Source organism: Corvus hawaiiensis, chromosome 15, assembly GCF_020740725.1.
Source record: "Corvus hawaiiensis isolate bCorHaw1 chromosome 15, bCorHaw1.pri.cur, whole genome shotgun sequence".
NCBI lineage: Eukaryota > Metazoa > Chordata > Aves > Passeriformes > Corvidae > Corvus > Corvus hawaiiensis.
In genome coordinates this window covers 19,721,313-19,742,668 of record NC_063227.1, presented here as the reverse complement: position 1 = coordinate 19,742,668, position 21,356 = coordinate 19,721,313, and the positions used below count along the sequence as shown (strand labels likewise).

The following is a 21,356-nucleotide window of genomic DNA, read 5'->3' as shown; positions in this document are numbered from 1 at the left end:
AGGATCTGAGGCACAAACCCCTTCGGAGCCAGATCCAGCTCTCGGTGCAGGCCAGCAGCATCCTCACAGCTTGCCGGAGAGCTCTGCCAGGGCAGGGAGCCCAGCAAAGCCCTGCCAGGGGCAATGCAGCTCGCCCAGCACTTGCAAGCTGGGAGGGAGCTTCTGTGGGAGAGAAATGGCTGCACGTGGAGCAGGGGGGCTGCAGGGGGTCAGGGATGAGTTTAAGGTGCCCCTCTTATCTCACAGGGGTGCATTGCTGCACATCCCCTACACCCTGCCCCGGATCCTGCTGGTCTCTGCCAGGGATGGAGACCCAGCAGCGCTGTCATCTCTGCATCCCAGTGATCCCCTTTGGGAAGGGGGCCTGGGTGGGCTCGTGGAGGGGACCAGGGCTGGGAGCGGGAGCGTGCCGTGACTCCAGCCCCGCTCCTGCGGCTGCCCCACGCGGGCTCGTACCGCGCCTGCAGGGCCCGCGAGTGGAAAGCTCCAAGTGCTATATTTAGCCTCTCGTTCGTGGAAATACATCGTTGAGTTTCATAATGGATTTTGTAGACTGTTAAATCCATCTGAGGTGTTCGGGGAGGACAGAAGTTCTCCCAGCTCCGCAGCCCACCTGGGGCCGGCCAGCATCACCCCCGGGCACGCTCCATCCTCCTTCCTGCCTCCGGCATCCTCAGGAAATTACACAGCCTTATTGAACAACCTTGCTGTGACCCAGCCATCCCATCCGGAGGCAGCGATAGCCAGACACCACTCACTTGAGCAAATAACGTCTCTGTCCCTCAGCATCGCCTCCAGCCCCGCGGACCCCCCATCCCACAGGAGCCCCCCAGCCCCGCGGGCTGCCACCCACACGCCCCATCTGAAATTCAATTAAGGCAAGCACTATTTTGCTGTCACCCAGTCAGGAAGCATTGCAGCACCCTGCGCATCGCATGCAGGTGGAGGCAAAACAATTCCCCTGCAGAGGGGGGGTCTCCAAGGGCGCTCGCTCCCAACGACACCCGACCGTGGCAGCTTCCAAGGCAGCGCTTAGGTTAAACCCGGGGCCGTGGTTAAATCATCAGCTAAATGGCACTGCTCAGCCTCCAGGCCTCCAGGGTGAGCACAAATGAGTCAGAGCAGCAGGAGAGGAGAGGACCCTGCTGCTGGTGGGGACCAGCCCAGGACCTCTGGGATGCTCAGCCCTGCTCCTGGCTGTGGGCACAGCACAGAGGGATCCCACAGAAGCTGAACCACCTCCTCCTCCCTCACCTCCAACCTGCAGCAGGAATTACACTCTAATTTCTGCAAAAACGATAAGTTTAATTTGAAAGGGCATAATTCTTAATTTATGTGTTGTCATGAACAAAGACAGCAAAAGTAGGTCATTTCATTATCTGCTGCCTGAGTATTTTGCCAAGGAGCCAAGACATAAAGCTAAACAAAATCATCACCCAAGGTTTGGGATTTGTTTGTGGGGAAAAAAAAAATATTATGGTTATTTTTCTACTTGCTTGATTTGCACGTCTTGGATTGGAGAGCATATTTAGCTTGGCTTTAAAGCATGCATTTATTGTGACTGTCATATTTGATAGTACTGCCTATAGTCAAAGAGCAATCTTTCATGGATACACTGTCTCAATTTATAATTCAATATCACAGCTTTGAGAACTCGTACAATAAGTCAGCCAACAACAAAAAGCCTAAAATGTCTGTATGCAAATAAACATGTCAGTGCATGAATGAGCACCTTCCAGGAAGGGCCTGCCAGCTCCCTCCCTGCTGCAAACCTCCCAGCCAGCTGAAGGATGGGAGGCACGGAGCAGCCCAGCCCCTGGGAGCTGTGCCCAGGTCCTGCCAGCCTCCCTGAGCATTTGGGGAGCTGCTTCCAGGGCAGGGAGAGCAGCTCCCTGGACAGGGACTGCACCACCTGCGCTGTGACTGCACAAAGGAACCCTCACTCATCACAGCAGGCTCCTCACCCCCTTCAGCAGCACCCAGGGACACCTCGGTCACCTTGAGACCCACCAAGGCTTGGCTTCTCCTCAGAGCACAGGGGAAGGACCTGCATCGCCCCTGGGACAGGCACAGCCACGCCTGGGTGAGCAGCAATGGCTCAGGGAGAGCCTCCAGGGCACTAAATCCTGCTGCTCCCTGTGTGCTCCCACCTGCCCCCAGCCCTCTGCCCACAGGTGAGAACCCCACTGAATCCCAAATCCCCATCCTGACCTGTGGGATTATCCCAGCCCTGTGTCCTGGGTTATTGCCTGGTCTCCTGGGGCACTGCAGCCCCGTGCTGTGGGTGGCTGTGTCTCCAGCCTCACCTCCTGCATGGTTTCACACTGCTGCTGGAGCTTGGCTTCCCACTCTTCCCAGTGTTACTGCGCTGATCTTGAGGCTACTGACCAATAAACCTGTGGGCAGCACCACTGTGCTCAGCCCCATGGAATAATTCCTATGGTGGGGAGGACACATCCCCACAGAGCATCCCAACCCCTACTACTCCCTGGGGAGTGGCTCAGATGAGAGCAAAAAGCTGGAGCTTCTCTATCCTGTGTCCATCTGCAGCCAAATTTGGGGTGATTTGGGGCTGTGTTCAGGGATGCTGAGCTAATGACCTCTGTTGTCACAAAACCTGTGCTTTTCGGGAGTGAGTATCCAGTGGGGATGGAGGAGCGGAACCCAAAGCTGCAAGGGGTGAGTCATGGGTGGCACTGCTGCCCTGAGAGCACAGAGCTGGCCCAGCTGCTTGCAGGTGAGACAGACCCTCCTCATCCCTGTGCCAGGGTCAGGCAGTGGGTCTGGTACTCAGCCTCCCACCAAGGGCTGCCCTTGGGGAAGTTCCCTGCAGATGGGGGCAGGGGGTTACTGCAAGACCCTCACCTGGCTCAGAAACCACCAGCAGGACCTTGAGAGCAAAGCTGTGCCCTTGGCAGGAGCATCCACTGCTCGTTCTGCCTCCAGAGCATGGCAGCTCCAGCAGATTGGGGCAGACTGTTTGCAATCAGGCAACAAAGGGGAGAAAATCCAAAGTATTGAGCAATTCCAGCTCCTGATCACAGCCGAGGAAATTGTGACATTCTCAGACAACAAGAGGCTCAGTGACTTGAGGATGCTGTGAGTCACTGCCTTAGTCTGGGCAGGGAAACTGCCTGGCCACCTCCTCCCCTCGCCAAGGGATGATTCCTGCTGGACCCTGTGGTTTTTCCTTTTTCAGCACTTGGTGGTGGAAAAGTCCTCATCAGCTTTGAAGCTCTGCTCCACCTGCTTGTTATTGCCCAGTTTTAGGAGCTCCCTGAGCAGGCACAATGTGACCCAGCTCACCCCAAGGAGTTCCAGAGATAATTGCTGCCTTTTGCCTGGGTCCTCATTAGACCTGCATTCCCTAATTCCCCTGAGAGAAGGTTTGGAGGAGGTTTCGAAGACCTTGACCCAAGTCCACCCTTTTCAAGCCAGGGTGATGATCTGGCAGAGGAGAGACCCAACTGCACAGAGCCCTAAAGGACATCCTGTGGTCATTCTGCCTCCTCTAAGACATGGATTTCCTTTCCAGAGGGCTGGATCCCAATGGATGCTGAGCACTTGCATTTTTTCACAGCAGACAGCCCGATCTATAAGCATTAAATAAGAGTGAACAGTTTTCCTTTTGCCCACTGACGTATAAAATGGGTTTGTGTGAGGATTAGGGAGCAGAGGTGGGAAACGTCTGTATCTGCTAATGATCCTGTGAATTATACATGTTTAGTATTCATGCATCTGAAGAAGAGGCAAACATAGCCATTTTCTGTGGAATGACCTTTACCAGCAGCCAATACATTTACATTTAATTTAGAATTACAATTACTGGGTCAACTTGGGAGCAAGTGGAACTTAGATTTATGGAGAAGAGACAAAAATTGGTCTTTCTGCCTTCACCAGAAAAACACAGATTTTTCTCTTAAATAACCCCCTCAAACCTGATCTCCAGCAGGGACCTGGAGCATCCCCAATGCATTTGAGCAGCAGCACTTGTGTGTTTTGGCTGGGTGAAGTCTGGGGAGTATGAGTTTGGTCCATTGCCCATCAGAGCATGGCTCAGGCTTTGGTCAGCCAGGACCAGGGAGCTTCCATCGCCCACTGCTGCGCATGGGAAGGAGCCAGAGGCAGGACCCGAGGGACAGCATCTCCATTTGGACACTGGGAAAGAGCCTTGGCTCTGGCTCGGCCTTCTGGAGTGGAGCAGCTGCCTCTCTGCCTGTTAAGGCAGCGATTGTTCCAGGGCCAGCTCAGCTCCTGTGCGTGCACTGAGGGCTTGGTTTGGGGTTGTCACCATCTGGAGGGGGTGGCCCTGGCTGGAGGGGACCCAGCAGGACCTTTCCTCAATGACCCTTCCTGTATGTCCAGCCAGGCTTGTCCCACTCACAGCTTGTTCAGGTAACCACCCTGCAGGGTTCTGAGGTGCCTGTAGTAGTAATAATAATAATAATAATAATAATAATAATAATAATAAACCACTGCCTCTTGGCAGAGTTATTGCAAGTGTTCCTGCCTGCACTGAGCCATCACTGCTGGCCATGGGGTCTGGTGGCACCGGTGCACCCCATGGTGTTTGGGAAGGGTTGGGAATGGTGTCCCCATCACCGTGTCACAGCTTCCCGCAAAACTGGGAGGAGAGGGGAGGTGCAGCTCTAGCAAAGGGGCTTCCTGGAGTGCAGGGGCAAAGGAGCAAACACCCCGTGACAGGCAATAACTCAGCACCCCAGCCCCAAATCAGCAATTTCAGCCGATGTTTAATTCACACACGAAGGGCACAAAGCGCAGCGCAGCCTGGGAGCCCACAGGACAAACCCCTGGCACACGAACAGCCCCCTCAAGTGCCCGAAGACCGTCCCTTGCATTTATTCCCGAGCCCTGCAAGGTGCCAGCAGAGCGTGCTGCGCTGTAGCTCGGTAATCACCGAGCACTGCTCGCATTCACAGGCGATTCCCGTTAAATCCCCCGGTGGGATTTACCGGGAGCTCAGCAGCGGCCCCGCGCTGCTCCGCCTGCCCGGCCGGGGCTGAGGCCGGGGCCGGGGCTGGGGCCGGGGCTGGGACCGGGACTGGGGCTGGGGCTGGGGCCGGGGCTGGGGCTGGGGCTGGGGCTGGGGCTGGGGCTGGGGCTGGGGCTGGGACCGGGGCCGGGACTGGGACCGGGGCTGGGACCGGGACTGGGGCTGGGGCTGGGGCTGGGGCCGGGACTGGGACCGGGGCTGGGACTGGGATCGGGGCCGGGGCTGGGACCGGAGCTGGGGCTGGGGCTGGGGCTGGGGCTGGGACTGGGGCTGGGGCTGGGGCTGGGGCTGGGGCTGGGGCTGGGGCTGGGGCTGTGACCGGGGCTGGGACCGGGACTGGGGCTGGGGCTGGGGCTGGGGCTGGGACCGGGGCCGGGACTGGGACCGGGGCTGGGGCTGGGGCCGGGGCCGGGGCTGGGACCGGGGCCGGGACTGGGACCGGGGCTGGGACTGGGGCTGGGACCGGGGCTAGGGCTGGGACCGGGGCTGGGACCGGGGCTGGGGCTGGGGCTGGGGCTGGGACCGGGGCTGGGACCGGGGCCGGGGCTGGGACCGGGGCTGGGACTGGGGCTGGGACCGGGGCTAGGGCTGGGACCGGGGCTGGGACCGGGGCTGGGGCTGGGGCTGGGGCTGGGACCGGGGCTGGGACCGGGGCCGGGGCTGGGACCGGGGCCGGGGCCGGGGCCGGGGCCGGGGCTGGGGCTGGGACTGGGGCTGGGACTGGGACTGGGGCTGGGACTGGGGCCGGGGCTGGGGCTGGGCCCGGGGCCGGGGCCGGGGCTGGGGCTGGGGCTGGGACTGGGGCCGGGGCTGGGACCGGGGCCGGGGCTGGGACCGGGGCCGGGGCTGGGACCGGGGCCAGGGCCGGGGCCGGGGCCGGGGCCGGGGCCGGGGCCGGGGCCGGGGCTGCTCCCAAGGCCCCGCCACGTCCCGGCTCTGCCGCCTCCGGCTCTGCCACCTCCGGCTCTGCCGGTGCTTGCGGCGCTCAGCAGGCGGCACGGCAGCAGGAATCCCGCAGGGATGCGATCCAGCAGGGAATGGGTGCTGTGCCCGAGCGCTGTCCCGGTGCAGGCTGGTGACAGCAGCGTCCCCGCCCTGCTGGCCCCCAGAGCCCCGCGGTGCCCGTGGGACACCCGGCATCCTTTTCCAGGTTGGAAAAAGGCCCTCTGGCATTGCTGCTGTCCCTGTAGCCACGCAGCCAGCACGGGGCTACCGAGCCCCACGGCTGGGCCATGCACTGGCCATGGCCAGCGTCTGCCTTGTGGCCACCAAGGGCAAGTGAGACAGCCCACAATGTCCCTGTTCCCAGAAGATGCCCACTGGCGTAGGGAGGGATGAAGGATGGGGGTGATGAGGATGAGCTGAATGTCAGCCCCCAGAACCCCTGATCCCAAGGGCACACCAGGAGCCCTGGTAACAGCTCTGGGCCTGTGGGAAGCCCAGGGTGGGCAGCAGGAGCAGGCACAGCACGTGTGTCCCTGGAGCTGCAGCTGCTGCTGGAAGGGTGGCGAGGCTTGAAGTCACATCGTGGTAAGCAACAGGATTTTCCTCTCTATATAGCTGATATATAGAAATATAATCTTTCTTTTTAATATAGAAATAAATAGATAGATAATGTCTATCATTACAAATTCATAGAGAGATATATAGATTATATAGGAATAGATATCCATCTCTAGTTCTTCCCTGTGAGGGTGGGGAGGCCCTGGCACAGGATGCCCAGAGCAGCTGTGGCCGCCCCTGGATCCCTGGAAGTGTCCAAGGCCAGGTTGGACATTGGGGCTTGGAGCAGCCTGGGATGGTGGAAGGTGTCACTGACCATGGCGGGTGTGGATGAGATGAGATTTAAGGTCCCTTCCAACCCAAACCATTCTGGGATTCTATGATAGAATGCTTCTATAACCTAGAAATACATAGAAAATACTCTGGCTTTTGGTGAGTTTCTGAGCTAGTCTGTGGACTAGTGGAGAACGTGCCCAGCTCGTACCAAGGGGAAGAGGGAACACAGCCACTGGCCAGGCCTCTCTGAGGGTTCTGGGGAGCTCCCTCTGTGTCCCCAGCCCACCTGGCACATGGCCAATGCCTTTCATCCTGGCTCTTTCATTCCCAGCACAGCAGGAAAGCCCATCCTGCGCCGGAGCTAATTGGAAGCCACATCAGAGCATGAGTCAGGGCTGATCACAGCACAGCACTGCTTCACCATCCCGCAGGACAAAGGCACGCTCCCCTAAATCCATTACTGGAATTTTATTTTCAAGCCTGTCATGGGGCTGAAAAGGTTGTGAAGCTGTTTGGACACTGCCCTGCAGGGGAATTCAGCTGAAGAGCTGCTTTCTCTAAGGCAGCACCTTCATCTCCCATCTCTGTGATCAGATCAGCGCTGAGGCTCAAGGTGCATCATTGTGTCACCTGAAGCCACCTCACAGGACACACTGAGCACTGCTGGTGCCTTCTCCATGGTGGGCTGGGTGGCTGCTCCCACCATGTGCAACCAGCTCCATCCAGGAATTGCCTGGGCTCTGCTGAGGGAGGCTCTCCCCATCAAACTAAACCTTGCTCTCGTTCATACGGGTGTAAGTTCAGAGACTGTGCAGATTTTGGCCCCATGTTAACATGTGTAAGCACAGCTCTGAAATTCACTCCTTCCATGATGTTTGCAGAGGTGATTTCTCCAAGCAAATGCCCAGCAGTCTCTGGAAAAGCTCAGGCATGGCGCTGGCCAGTGCTCTGTGCCTCAGTCCCCAGAAGGCCAGTGCGGGGGCAGAGCTCTGCTGACTCAGAGCTGTCGGCTCCACTCAAGTGATCAAGAAAGGAGCTGCCCTGGGCTGCTCAGGGAACAAGGAGACATAGCAGGAGGCAAGAGGTCTGGGCAAGCTCAGAGGAGAGGGAATGGCAGCCTGGAGACTGGGATCAGGCATCTGGGCTGATGCCTTTCTCCAGCTGAGAGAGAAGGAACTTCTCCAGCTCCAACAGGAGCTGCTGGCTTTTGAATGACCTCCCAATGTGTGTCAGACCTGGCAGAATATCACAGAGTTCATGGACTGACCTGGCTGTGGCAGTACCCACATGAAAAGGCAGTCACCGCTCTGGGTCACTGGCAGTGCTGCTCCCTCCCTCGGGTGGGGGCACAGAGCTGCTGGGAAGCCACGGCAAAGTCTCCAAACCTCCTGTAGCATCCAAAGCCCCACTCCACGCAGCCTGTGCCAAAGGTGGCCCCCACAGAGGGTGACAAGCTGGTTGGTCTCTGCCCAGCAGGGACAGTCTTTTCCCTGGGGACAGACACGGGTCAGGAGCTGGTGGCTTTTCCAGCACTGTGCGTCACACATGGCTCAGAGGAGCGAGCCCTCAGCCATGCCCACTTTTGGCATCTTCTGGACTTCTCCCACCCAAGCACGAGCCAGCCCAGCAGAACCCATTTCCTTCACCATGGCAGGGACAGGGACAGCAGGCAAATAGCACAGATCTATTTAAAAGCATTTAAAGCCTGAGCTAAGGCCCAGACTATTCATTTCCTTAAACAGGCTGGTTGGAAGAGCTCCAGCTGGGCCATTAGCTCAGGTAGGTTCTCCACCATCCAGCCATGTCACTTTTCTGCTTCATAAAAAGAAATACATTAAAAATATGTATTTACTCCTGAAATTGGCTTCAGCAGCACTGAGCATCCCTGGAGTGATGAGTTTCGCTCCACACACCCAGCTGCTTTCTGTGAAAAAGCTTATTTTGAGTTAAGATAATAAACTGAGCTGGGTTTGGTTAACCCTTGCCTCCCACAGTGTGGCTGGCACCAGCAGCCGAGGAAACATCCTGTGTGTATCCAGTCCTGGGCTTGGCTGTGAGGATGCCCCCAGAGAGACCACCAAAGCCATGTGCTCTCCTACCTGAAGGGATTTCTTCAGGTCACAGAGACAAACACAGCCAAGCTAAAAAACACCCAGGTGAGGTGGGATCCAGCCTTTCCTGCACGCTGCTCTGCCTGGATGCCACCAGGACTGGCCCGAGGTGAAGGGTGCAGGGCAGGGAGCATCACTCCCTACCCAGTCTTGAACTGCTCAGCGGAGCCGAGGGTATTGATTTCCACCCAGGCTGCCCCGTGGCACTCAGCATTGCTCTCTGAGGTGCTTCTCAAACAGCCCATCTATTTTCCCAGCTCCCTGGCCGTGCTCCAAGGTCTTTTCATCTCTGTTTCACACGTGAGATGTTGAGGCGGGGTGAGCACAGACACTCATTCCGTACGGCCCATTGGAGCCTCCTGAGGATGCGGCACTTCCAGAGGCTCCCGGTGTGCACAGCAGAGCCCCAGCTCTTGCTGGACCTGCTTGCTGGGCTCGAGGGTCATTCTCACCTCACTGAGGGAAGATGCAGTGCTGGGAGCCAGTGGTATCTTGCTGAGCCAACAAAATAAATTGCTGCTCCTGACTGGCACTGCCAGGGCTGCAATGGACAAGGCTCTCCCCGGGTGATGTGGGGCTGGTGGCATCACTGTGACCCTGGGCTGGAGGAGGTTTGTGGAAGAGGGTTGAGGGACAGCTCCTCCTCCTCCTGTGTGACTCCTGCTCTGGTCACCCACGAAACAGGGCCTCACCTCACCCTGCTGAGGACCTGGGGCCAGGGAGCATCACCCAGGGCATCACCTTGTCACTGAGGGTGCTGACAGCATCACTTGGGGCACAGCAAGAAGAAGGATAGCTCTGGGTCTGACACACACTGTGTGTGTGCACATGGGGACTGTGCACAGAGCAGCCTGGGCTGCAGGAGCAGCTTTCTCCTCTCTCACTGCACCCTGCAGCAGCTTTATCAGTCCCTGAATCTCTGTGAGGACCCTGCATTCCCCAGGAGCAGGTTTTGCTGGGATGGATGCCCCTGGGGCTGTGGCACTGTGGGCAGGAGGCTTCTCCATGCCGCTGGCTCCAGTTTGTGCACTGAGCTGGGAGCATCTCTCAGAGCTGCGGGGATTTCCAGGAGAGGCGCTTTCACCAAGCCTGGCTTCCTTTCAGCACATTTCAAATAAGTGGCAGAGATCTTCCAGGGAGCCTGGGAAGCATAAGAGATGCTCATCGGCCCAGCAAGGCTGAGATCTGATAAAGGCGAGGGCTCAGACTGATAAACCCCCAAGTTAACTGGCGAAAAAGATGCGATTAGTGACCGACTGTGTGCAGGCAAAGAGCCCAGCGCCGAACAGAAATAATCTGCTTACGAGGGGAGTGTCACCACCATTTCCAGTTCCCTGAGAGCAGCTGGAGATTCAAAGGAGAGTCGCTCTGGCAGGGCTGATTTTGGCCCGGTGCTGCAGCCGGGAAGAGAGGTGTTCTCTCCAGAAGGGTGGCTGCAGTGTCCCCTCCCGCTCTGCCCTGGCTGCCACCCTGCTCTGTCTGCTGCAGAGGAACCAGCAAGAGCCCATTCCCAATAAAATGATAGCCCAGGGAGCAGCAGTGACTCATGCTGGGGATGACTCATGGAATCACACTGAGCCACAGCTTTGTTTGGCTTGGGGACAGAGGCAAAGGCCATCTCTGCCCTTGGAGGGGCTCGTGGCCCTTCCCAGTGGGACAGCCTTTCCCAGTCTGGGCACTGATTCTGTCCTCTCTAGCAGGGATGCCCAAAACTGAGCTTTCCTTATTGTCATGGTTATGAGATGACCATTTTCCACAGAAAATGACTTTTTAGAGGGTGTAAGTAACATGGCCAACGTGACACGGGTGGTTGCAAGTGTTCATGACAACTCCTTGGTCACTGAGGCAGGTGGTGGGCTCAGAGCATCCCCTTTTCTCTGGCAGAGATGCTGGAAGGTGAGACCATTTCAGTGGAGGAAAAATGGGCAATTAAATGTCCCTCTCCCCTGGATTAGACCAAGGAGGACAGAGAGCAGATTTCTGCTGCTGGTGGAAAGGAATAGGAGACAAAGCAAGATCAAACATCCAGGCCCCATGGAGCAGTGGGAATCCTGAGGGTTGCAGAGATCAGCTCTGTCCCCGTGGAGCCTGTCCCCAACCTCTGTGTGGGGACACAGCCAGAGACACTGACCTGGAGGGACACCAGGTGAAAGGGACACCCAGCTGCAGCACCACCCTCCAGTACAGCTCCTGTGCCATCACAGCCATCACTGGTGGCTCTCTGCAGCCAAGCCCCAGCCTGCATGAACAGTGATGGAGCTGTGAGGGGTTTCTCACTCTGCAGCAGATTTTCCCAACCCTTTCCCAGAAGAGACTTCATCACCAATTAAAAAATATAATTTACAACCAAGAAACTCTTCACCTTGCCTTTGGGCATGAATTTTTCCTCCTGCTTCGCTCAGCCCACTGAGCACCCAGGGTTATTTCGTGGCCTCTCGTGGTGGCACTGTGAATAATTTGCTTCCAAGGGCATGACAGGACAGGCTTCACGTGGGCTTTTCCGCCACTTCCCTTTGCGTAATGGATCATCTTCTAGAAATGTGGAGAGCAATGATGAATTCCTGGCAGGACAGAGGGATTAGTCTGGGGGAGACTGTGATGAAGCAGTTGAGGAGCTTCCTGAACAGAGAAGCTGCAGCTGCACCAGAGAATAACGCGAGCATCCACTTGTTTAGAAGAGGTGTTAAGATCTTTTGCCCTGTGTTTAGTCCGAGAGCTGCACTGTGGATCAAGCAAAGACATTTGCACCTCTCATTTAATAAGGGCATATCTGCGTATGTGAGTCTCCTTCATTGTTAAATACCAGACTCTTATTAGAAGGCAAAAAAGGAAAAATGTTTTTTATTCTAGCATTTATTTCCTTCTCTCCTGGGTACTCCTCCTGCTCAGATAATCAGGGTTTGCTGTAGGACACGTGGTGTGGGAACATCTTCATCCAGTGCCACCAAAGGACCATAATGCAGGCGACTCCTCTTTGGCAAATTTACAATTTTGCCTCAAAATTCATCACAAAATCACCCATTTCCCCTAAAAAACTGTAAAACCTTATGAAAGAAAAGCCAAGCTCGTTCAGACGCAGCTCCCATTGCCAGCACTGTTCCCAGGGCATGTCCCAGGGGGCCAGGAGGGGTTTGCAGCCCCAGCCAGCAGGGATGGCTCTCCTCCTTCATCCTCATCCCAAAGCTGCGCCACTCTTTTCCTGGCTGCTCTCCTGGTTGCATTTTGCTTCAAGCTGGAAGCAGCACCTCTTGTGACACCTGAAGCCACAGCCCAGCTTGGTGGGACATGGCCAGGCTGCTCAGCCAATGTCCCCAGCCACCCACGGGGCTCGTGCCACCGTCCCCTCCTGTGCAGCAGCATGAAAAGCGCTGGGCCAGCGTTGCTATTCAGTGCTGACTATTTATATCCCGAGAGGGAGATGAGGACCAGCCGTGCAGCTGAGCCAGCCCCTGCGAGCGGGGGATATTTTTAAGCACTGGTTTTGAAAAGGTTGGTAATGAACCCACGGCTTTGCTCAGCAGCAGCTGCACCCACTCCCCAGCCGCTGCCCCGGCCTCTGTCCCTTCCCAGGGGTCAGGACCCCCATCCTGGCCGAGGGGTGATGCTCCAGGGGAGGTGAACGTACATCCTGGGCTCTGAGCAGGGAGGTCAGGGCACAGTTCGGCGCTGGCACAGCCCTGGTGGCTGCAAACCCAGAGCCTGGCCCAGCTCCGGGCCCTCTGAGCCGGCCAGCTCGGCTTTATCCTGCCGACAGCCCGAGATGTCACAGACAGCAATTACAGCCCACTGCTAATTGTGCACAAGTTCCTGGGTGCCATTTGGGCACAGCAAGCAGGACACATGAGCCCTTTGGCCAGAAGGTCCAGCAGCTCTGCTGTGACAACTGTCCCGCTGCAGATCCCACTGCTCCCTTCTTCCCGCCCAGCCTCTGGGCCAGGGTGGCCTTGGGGATCACTGTCCCCTTTGGGGATCACTGTCCCCTTTGGGGGACCCCCACTGGCATTGGGAACATCCCAGCTGTGCCAGCTGCTTCCCAAAGAGCCCTGTGCTGTCCTGGCTAAGGCTCCTCACTGGCAAAGGGAGGGAAGGCGATACTGAGTGTCGGCAACTCTGAACCCATCCCTTGCACTTGGGGAACCTCCCAGAGAGGAATGGGACAGGGAACAGCACCCCAAACATGCCAGACCTCGGCTGTTGGTGTCCCTGTGCTTTTGTACATCCATGGTCTGGGGCTAATCCAGCTGGAACTGAGACCAGCAGAAAAACTCCTGCTGATCCCAGCTGGGCAGGCTGGGAGCTTGGGCAGGGTCCTGGTGGAGAGCAAGCTGGGTGCCCTGTCTGGGGACATGCTGGCAGAGCGAGAGGGGTCCCACCAAAGCAGAGCCTTGCTCCCCAGCCAGACTCTTTGCCATCTGTGTGATTTGTTTTCATTTTCCTGACTTTTTTCTTTGAAGCCAGGTGGGTCTGAGCTTCTGGGCCAGGGAACAGCTAGGGGCTGCCACAGCTCTTCTCTCTCCATTACCTTTCTTATTGAGTTGTCTCTCACACCGCTCACGGCAGCAAAACACGCTCCAGGCGTATTAAGGATTCTTCATGCAAAACTGATAAGATGAAGCCTCATTATTATCCCGCCAAGTGATTATCTTTCCTTGATGAAGCCTCATATTTGCCCAATTTCAGATGGAAACCTTCCCCTTTTCAATTTGAGACTAATTCATTTCTTGACTCCTGGTTACAGTGCAAGATATCACAAACACTCCCTGGCTCTGATTTATATCGTTAAGAATCATTTACTTGCAATTAAAATGCGCCTTCAGGGCTTTTGCAAACAAGGCGGATTAGCCAACGGTAAAACATTTGCTTTTTGTAAACACCAGCTTCAGGCTATGAAACAGCCTGGGAGGGGAGGGAACCAGCCCGAGCTGCCCCAGGGCTGCGGGTGGAGGAGACCCTGAGGGGACCTTTCCGATTTCCCCTGAATCCACCAGCAATCCCCTGGGGGCCTGGGTGCATCCCGGGGCTCAGCTCCAGGGAGTCCTGGCACCATGGTGTCCCCAGCACCCTCAGCATCCCCATCTTTCCCTCCTACTTTGGGAAGTCCTCTGGGTGATGGAGTCCTCCCTGCACCTCTCGAGGCTTGTTCTCCACTGCTTGTGAGCCCCAGAAAGGGTCTGGATGAGTCTCCATGTGCAGACCCCAGGGATTCAGGACCCAAATGCTGCAGCACAAGCCTCCAGTGGAGATGTCACCTAGCAGCATACTCATAATTAAGATAATTAACAATAGGATCATGTAATTGGCAAACTCTCCTGCTCTTACAGCTGTTCCAGGCTCTGAGCAACAAGAAGACAAACAACCCTCTTAAAACATTAACTTGGCCAAATCCTGGGCATTGAGGATGGAAAGAGTCCAAATCCCAGCACGGAGAGCAGCACGCTGGGCATTTCCAACAGCTCCTGAGGAGCTGGGGCAGGTTAAGGGAGGTGCTGGGCAGTCCTCTCTGTCTCCACCAGCCAGGTACCCAAGGGCTTAGCATCAGCTGGTGGGGGGATGTCAGAGCTCAACCACTTGGAGAGCACCTAAAGAGAGGGCCTTAAACCACTGAGTGTAAATATAGCACAGACCAAATTTTGGGCTCCTTAAAAAGCTTCATCCCTGCTAAAAACTGGAGATAAACCATGGCAAGACCCCACTCTGCTGGTGGGTGCTGGCTCTTGCCCTGATTACTCAGGAGGTGGGGACCGAGGGGCTCTCACCCATCCTGAGTCCCCTCGCTTCCCTTGAGGAAGGCAACCTGGAATAGACACTGAAGCCTTAGGGAAAGGGCTCCTGAGCAGCAGGGTTAGCACGGCACCTCGGGGAGCCGAGGTCACTGCTCTAAGGGCAGCTCTTGCCTCCTGAAGACCTCTGAGCAGGACACGAATTCCCTCAAGTTATCAGCTGCAGCTGCCTCTGATTACATGGAGAATTTATTGGGTGACTGGATAATTTGAACCTATAGAGTTATTAATTATGACCTTAATCTGATCATCGCTTTGTTCCATTTTTAATTAGCTTAGTAAAACTCTAGTCATTTAACTTGGTAATATACTTGCTTAAGTGCACGTCTGATTGCATATCCTTTTTATATCCATCAGAAGCACTTGGGACTGCCTCACTCCATCTAACTGCAACCTGGGGCATGAACTCTGAGCAAACCTCAAGTAATATTGAGTTTACAAGCAGGCTGCTCTGCTCCTGAGTGTGCTGAGTGCTCCCCCGTACCTGCGTTAGAGCTGGCAGCAGGAGGAGGGTGTGGGTAAAGTGCCCCAGCGCCCGGCAAAAAATGGGAATTTGAACTCCAGGGGCTGTGCAGTCGAGACTCAGCCTTTTTGTGGTCAGCACAAGGGGCGGCTTCATGCAGCCAGGAGGTTTTGGAGAGCACAAAGGCAGGTGTTGGCGTGCCCCTGCGCGGAGGGGGCTCTGCCCGTGCTCTGTGCCTGCCTGCAGGCAGATGGACAGCTTGGAGTTACCTGTTCCCAACGACCTTAGTGGTGCTCACGGGAAGCTTTTATCCTTGGAAGGGAGGTGAAGCAGAGGGCGTGGGGCTGGGCAGTCTCAGCTTCTTGTCAGACCTGCCAGCAGTGAGACCTCCCCAGCTGCACCAGCCAGCTGGCCAGCAGGGCTCAGGTTTTATAGCCTTTGGTGCTGACATCTGAGGACTCATTTATGGTCCAAGGGCTGAGATTTCCCTAGACTGGGATCTTGCTGCATTCCCGGGTTACACAAGGCAAATGATTTCCTCAGTTTTCCCATCTGTAAGGAGGGGATAATGGTGCTGGCTGCCCCAGTGCTCTGAGAGCTGTGGATTTGAAGTGCTCTCACTGGAAGGGGTTTACTATTGCACTTCCCAACTTCCCCACTTTCAGACTTCCACAGGATTTTGGATAGCTTCTGCAAATGTATGGAGATACTGTGGGGATCTGCCTGTCCTAAAAACGTGCTGCTGCTCTGCACCACAACGTACCTGTTGCACCATCCCCCGGGATCCGCTACAGTGGTCAGAGGAGGTGCTGGGGGCGAAATTGTGGCACGGATGAGATTTTTGTTCAGAACACCAGCACAAGGAAGTGACAGTAGTTCAGTGCACAGCCGTGTTTTTCCCTGTTTCTCCCTCCTGATCGTGTTACTCATCCTTGCACGAGCACATGTCCCTGGCTCTGGCTGAGGGCCAGGTCTGCCCAGGGTCCCAAAGTCACATTGCAATCACACCTGCACTGGGCAGAGGTGCCAGCACCGTCAGGCATGAGGGTGTTAATGAAATAGAACCACTTCCCTGCTACGTTTTCTGCTTTTTCCCACTCTATTACTTAATTCACAGCAGGGCAGTTCCACATCCATCCTCCCAGGACTGGATGTAATCAGAACTGTATTTAGTCACCTGTCTCATTAATCCCTAACATTCTTTGTGCCAGCGTCGCTAACAGGGCTGTGCAGGAAGGTAGCGCTGAGGTGGGAAGGAATTAAACAGCTTTATCCTTATTGAAGGCCAAGCCACCAGTTCCTCAGCAGCCAAATGCTGTAACTTTCACTGGTTTCACTGGAAGACGTGGCCCAAAGTCTCCCGAGTGCCTGAAAGAAGGACAGAGGCTGTGGAGCTGGGCGATACTCCCAGGGACAGGCCAAGGCTTCTCTCAGAGTTTGAGAAGAAGGGCCTTTTATGCAGGTCCTCTTATGGCACCTTTGTCCTTAACCCCTGGGAGATGTTGGCACCTGGCTGTTGATCCAGGTAGTGGTTACCAGCTCCAAGTTATCAGGGGTTGTTTCCTTCAGGCTGGAAGTATCCTTTATCCCTGGACAATACAGGTGTCAGGACCAGTTCTTGCCTGCTACAGGGCAAGGGGTGGCTCCAGGTCCTCTGGCCAGGGCTGCAGGGGGGAAGGCTGTGGCTGCAGAGGATTGCCATGGTTACAGGCATTTTCTTAGTCATCCTTGAGGTTTTTAACCACTGCTCAGTGCAATGCACCACAAAGCAGCTGAGTACAAGGCACTGGGATTTCAGCCCCCTCCTGATGCCCATGTTCCCCAGGACAGGGAGGAGAGAGAAGGGGACCCCAGGTGGTGATTCTCTCCTTCTGGACAAAATTACACAAGTGAAAGTACTTAACTGGGCTCCAAACCATCCCTCCAAATCACTGCTCCTGCCTGTCCAGTGGGTGCCAGTGGGGAACTCAGTAAGGGAGACAGGCTCTACACAGCTGTAATGATTCAATTCTGTTCTAAACCCACGCAAAATTCTTCCAGTCCCCATCCAGCAGCCAAGTGACACTTGATGTCTTTGCATCCTCTGGTCTCTCATTTTTGCTTTCCCCTTCATCTCCTCTTGCTGCTCCTCCTGTCATGTGTGACTGCAGCTTGTGGTGTCTTCCTTCACCAGGCAGAGACCCGCAGTGCCCGCTCCCCATGCTGGGCCCTTGGCAAGCAGCAGCTCTCCCAAAACACAGGGAGAGAAAAAAAAAAGCAAGTTTAGGCAGACAGTCCTCCCCGGGAGGAACTCCCACAGGTTCCCTCCTAAAAGCTGTTAACTCTGCAAAATGCCCCTTTGACACAACATCTGTGGGTCTACAAAACCTGTCCTCTCCCCCTTGGACTGCCAGGAGAAGCCTGTACTTAAGGACCACCCACCCCACTTAACTCTCAATAATTAACACCCAGCAACAGTTGGGACACCTCAGGGTCGTCGTGATTTGGGTTTGACCACATCCCTGGGTGAACTGGCTCTGCTTTGGGGTGCTGGCACCCTGCTTTCAGGCACTACTTCTTGCTCCCTGTTCCTCATCCCCCTGTCCAGATCTCACGACCCTTGGGCATTGTGCAAACAGTGGGTGATGGGGACCAGCACGTTCTGCTCCAGCACAACAAATGAGGTTATTTTTTTCCCCAGCATTTCAGCTATAAATAATTGAGCATTTTAAAACTCCATTTCTGCCACAAGACTCTGGAGGAAAGGGTTCAGATCTGGTATACAGATATATTTTTAAGCAGTGAGAGATTGATTTGTGCTGCTCCTGCCTGGCTGACACCTGCATTCGGTCACCTCGGAAAGGCTCAGCCTGCTCCGGCAAAGAGGAAAAATTGTTGGTTCCTGAGCAGCCCTGGTGCAATAACTGTGCGTGAGGAGACAGAGGCGTTCCAGTCCTGCCAATGGCACTTGGGAGATGCTGCCCCAGAGCAGCCACAGGATTATCTGCCCAGGGCACCCCAGAGCAGAGCAAATGCCAAGGGTGGCCAAAGCTGGGGTGGGGAGGGAGCCCTCCGCAGGGACCTGCCCATGGGAATGGGCTCACGTGCCCCAGGAATGGGCCCACATCCCCCTGGTGGGCACGGAGCAGCCCCCACACACACAGCTCAGGGTTTTCTGTGTATTACGTGGCTGGTTTCCAGGGAGGAATAACAGCTCAGAGCCTCAAGGCCTTTTAACTGGCTCTTCCTGTTGTTGCTTTCTGAAAATAACAATAGTGGGAGGTTTATGTTCCTTCTCCTTTTTTCTTAATTCCATCCTTTCAGTGATGTTACAATTGCTTAAGTGGAGCTTTCCCTGATGCGATGTTAGAGTAAACTGTGTGGCAGAATTACAGCCAGCTGAATTAGCACTGTGTTTTGTGCTGCTCTCGAGCATTTGCAGCAATTATTAATTTTCTGGTGCCTACGTGGGTGGAGTGAAATCTTTCCACCAGCTCCCAACTCTCCAGTTCTCTCCATGCTCTGGATGGCACCGAGACCTGTCCAAGGTGCAGCGCGAGCTCTTGGGGTGACCTGAAGTGCCTGACATCGTGCCTGCAGTGCCCTACCCACAGCAAAGCCACCTATGGGTACCACCAACAAGCTGGAGAGCAAAAATATGCTAAAATTGCCCATACATTCCCAGAAAGATCCACAAATATCTTCCTTCTTTTTATCAAATATGGCCATACACACAGGATGAGCGAGAGCCTTTATTTCTGGGAAGCCAAGTCTCTCTGTTCTGCCCATGCCTTGGAGCCATGTAAATAAGCTGAGGCAGCTCCTCGTCCCCAAACCAGAATTTCCTTGAATTTGCTTAAACCATTGGACAGAGTGGGTTAAGCAGAGAAAGGATAGGAGAAGACACATGGATGTTCTTGAAAAAGAAAGCCAGGGCAAGGCTACTGCTCTCCTCATTGTCACCCAGACGCAGGCTGGACGGATCCTGACGGAGAGGTGAGGTGGAGTTCCACATTTCTGCCTCTGTGTCAAGTGTGCAGAAATAAATCCTCTGGAGAGCAGAGGGCAACTGCTCAGAGGCCTGGGAAAGCCCCAGACACACCGTGTAGGAGACATCCCTGAACCCAGCAGGGTGCTTCGTAAGTCAGAGTTCTCTCTTCTTCCCTCATACAAGAAAGAGCAGGGATCAGCAGAAAAAAGTGGCTGGGTGTGATGTTCGTGCTCTTGCTACAATAGCACAGGAGGTGGGATTTTATCCTGGTTAAAAGGGATCCTGGTGAAAGGATTTCTTCACGTCTTGTTAGGAAAGGCTGCCCCATCCTTCCCCTGCCCCCGGGTACAGACACACAGAGTGGCTGCTTGCCTATGTGGACAAGCTCAAAGATGGGGAGGAAAAGTGGCTTTTCCTTGATGACTTTCCTCCCACTAATCTCAGCTGCTGTTTTTAAGGGCAGCAGATACCACAGCCTCAGACAGAAGTCTGCTTTTCAAGCAATGATGTGCCTTTTTATAATAAATGCTGCCAACTCCCAGAAGTGATAGCTCACAAACAATCAGGGACAGGACAACGGGAATGTTCTTTGAGGTGCTGTGCAGAATAGATCATCCACTGTACAGCAACAAATCAAATTTAGGGAGAAAGAATTTGGAAACAAATTACCAGCAAGATATTTCAAGCTGACAGCAATTTGGAGCAACTTAGGTCTGTCTGGTAAGAACTGTATTCCTTTTACTTCCCTGTCAATAGCAGCTACCTTATAAGATTGGTTTCTTGTTGATAATTCTGTCTGGAACAGAAACTCCTGAGTACACTTAAGTTGATAACTCTCTCTTTGATCACATTTCAGTAGCAATGCTTTTCACCTTGACGACAGAATTTCTCCCTTTGGATGAAGTTTCCATGCCTAAAAAGCCACGTGGGTGTGGGATTTCCAGGCTCAGGGAGCTCTGGTGCACTGCAGACAGTGCTTGGACTCCGGGCTGGGAATGGCAGGGATGTGAGTTTGGGGCAGGAGCTACAGGGATTGCAGCACCAATCTGCTCTGCCTCAGTTTCCCCGATACTACAACAGTGTAGAAACAGCTTGTAGGTGCTTGTCTTTATGGGAGAGGGGTAATTAATATCTGCTACTGGCACCTCCTCGTCAATGCTGAAACGTGAAGGATTGGGGGTGTTTCTCCAGACACCTTTGTGTGCCTGGAGGAGCGGTGTGGAGCTCTGCATGTGCGAGTCAGGAGCTCGCAGGGAAGGGAGCTCCAGGAACGGCGCACCGGGGGCTCCGTGTGCCCCCACACCCCGGGCAGGTGCGGCTCAGGTGCAGCGCGGCCGAGGGGCACCCTGCGCTGGAGCCGGGAGTCGGGGCCGATCCCACCCCGCACACCGGGAATGTGTGCTTTTCCAGCGCTGGCACACCGCTGAGGGCTCATCTGGCGCGGACTGCGGCGCTCAACGCGTTAATTACCGAGGAAGGTCATTAATGTCCACCAGCAGGCGGGGAGGGGACAGGACTCGCAGGGAGGAATGTGCTGGGGGCAGACTGGAATGCAGCAGTGCTGACATGCCCGGAGCAGGAGAGACATAAAAAGAGTGCACTAGCCTGTAATTTCCCTGCAATTTCTCCTCGGGAAGTAATGAAAGTTTACGACTAGTCGTGGCAATGCCCGTGTCTCTCTTCCAGAAAGAGGTAGATAAAAATAGTTTAGAATCACACTGAGAAAAAAAGGAATTTGACATTCCTTTGAAAACTCTTTGTGGTCAAGTGTTCCCAGCCCACTTTGGCCGAGTACTTAGTAAGAGGGATGCCAGCTGTGGCTGACAGTCCTTTTGGTTTCCCTCATGCAAGCCAGGCCCTGCTCATCCGCTGAGCAGAGCGATTGGACTCGTTTAACCTTTTGAAATAAAAAATGAAGGGATTTGTGCTGGTTCGGCAAAGCCCTGGGTCCCCTCAGGGGCTGTGTCAGCCGTGGGACAGGAGGGCTCTTTCCTCCTGGCTTTCTCCATTGCCCCACTTGCTGCTTGGGGCTGGTTTTTACCTTGCTGAAGCCTCACATGATCCTGCTGAGCTTTCAGGCAATGTGCAAGGCAGTTTGGTGTTCCGGATGCGGAGTCAGGTGCTGTCAGAGTGGAATTTGTTTCCTCCACTGGCTTCTGCTTTGTGTCCAACATTTGGGAATAACTTACTTATCAGGAGACAGGAAACCCTTCATCCAATGATGGTTTAAATTTCTGTG

The 21,356-nt window shown here is 55.1% G+C and overlaps 1 long non-coding RNA gene across 2 annotated transcripts; it reads left to right on the top strand.

Annotated features, from left to right (window-relative positions):
• Positions 1 to 5,946: 5,946 nt before the first annotated feature.
• On the top strand, positions 5,947 to 7,838 carry LOC125333767. 2 transcript variants are annotated; one of them, XR_007206965.1, is made up of 3 exons: positions 5,947 to 6,292; positions 6,387 to 6,544; positions 7,125 to 7,838. It is a non-coding gene; the product is annotated as an uncharacterized LOC125333767 (long non-coding RNA). The 2 variants fall into 2 exon arrangements; XR_007206964.1 differs by having other exon boundaries at positions 5,947 to 6,544; positions 7,125 to 7,587; positions 7,675 to 7,838.
• Positions 7,839 to 21,356: the final 13,518 nt, after the last annotated feature.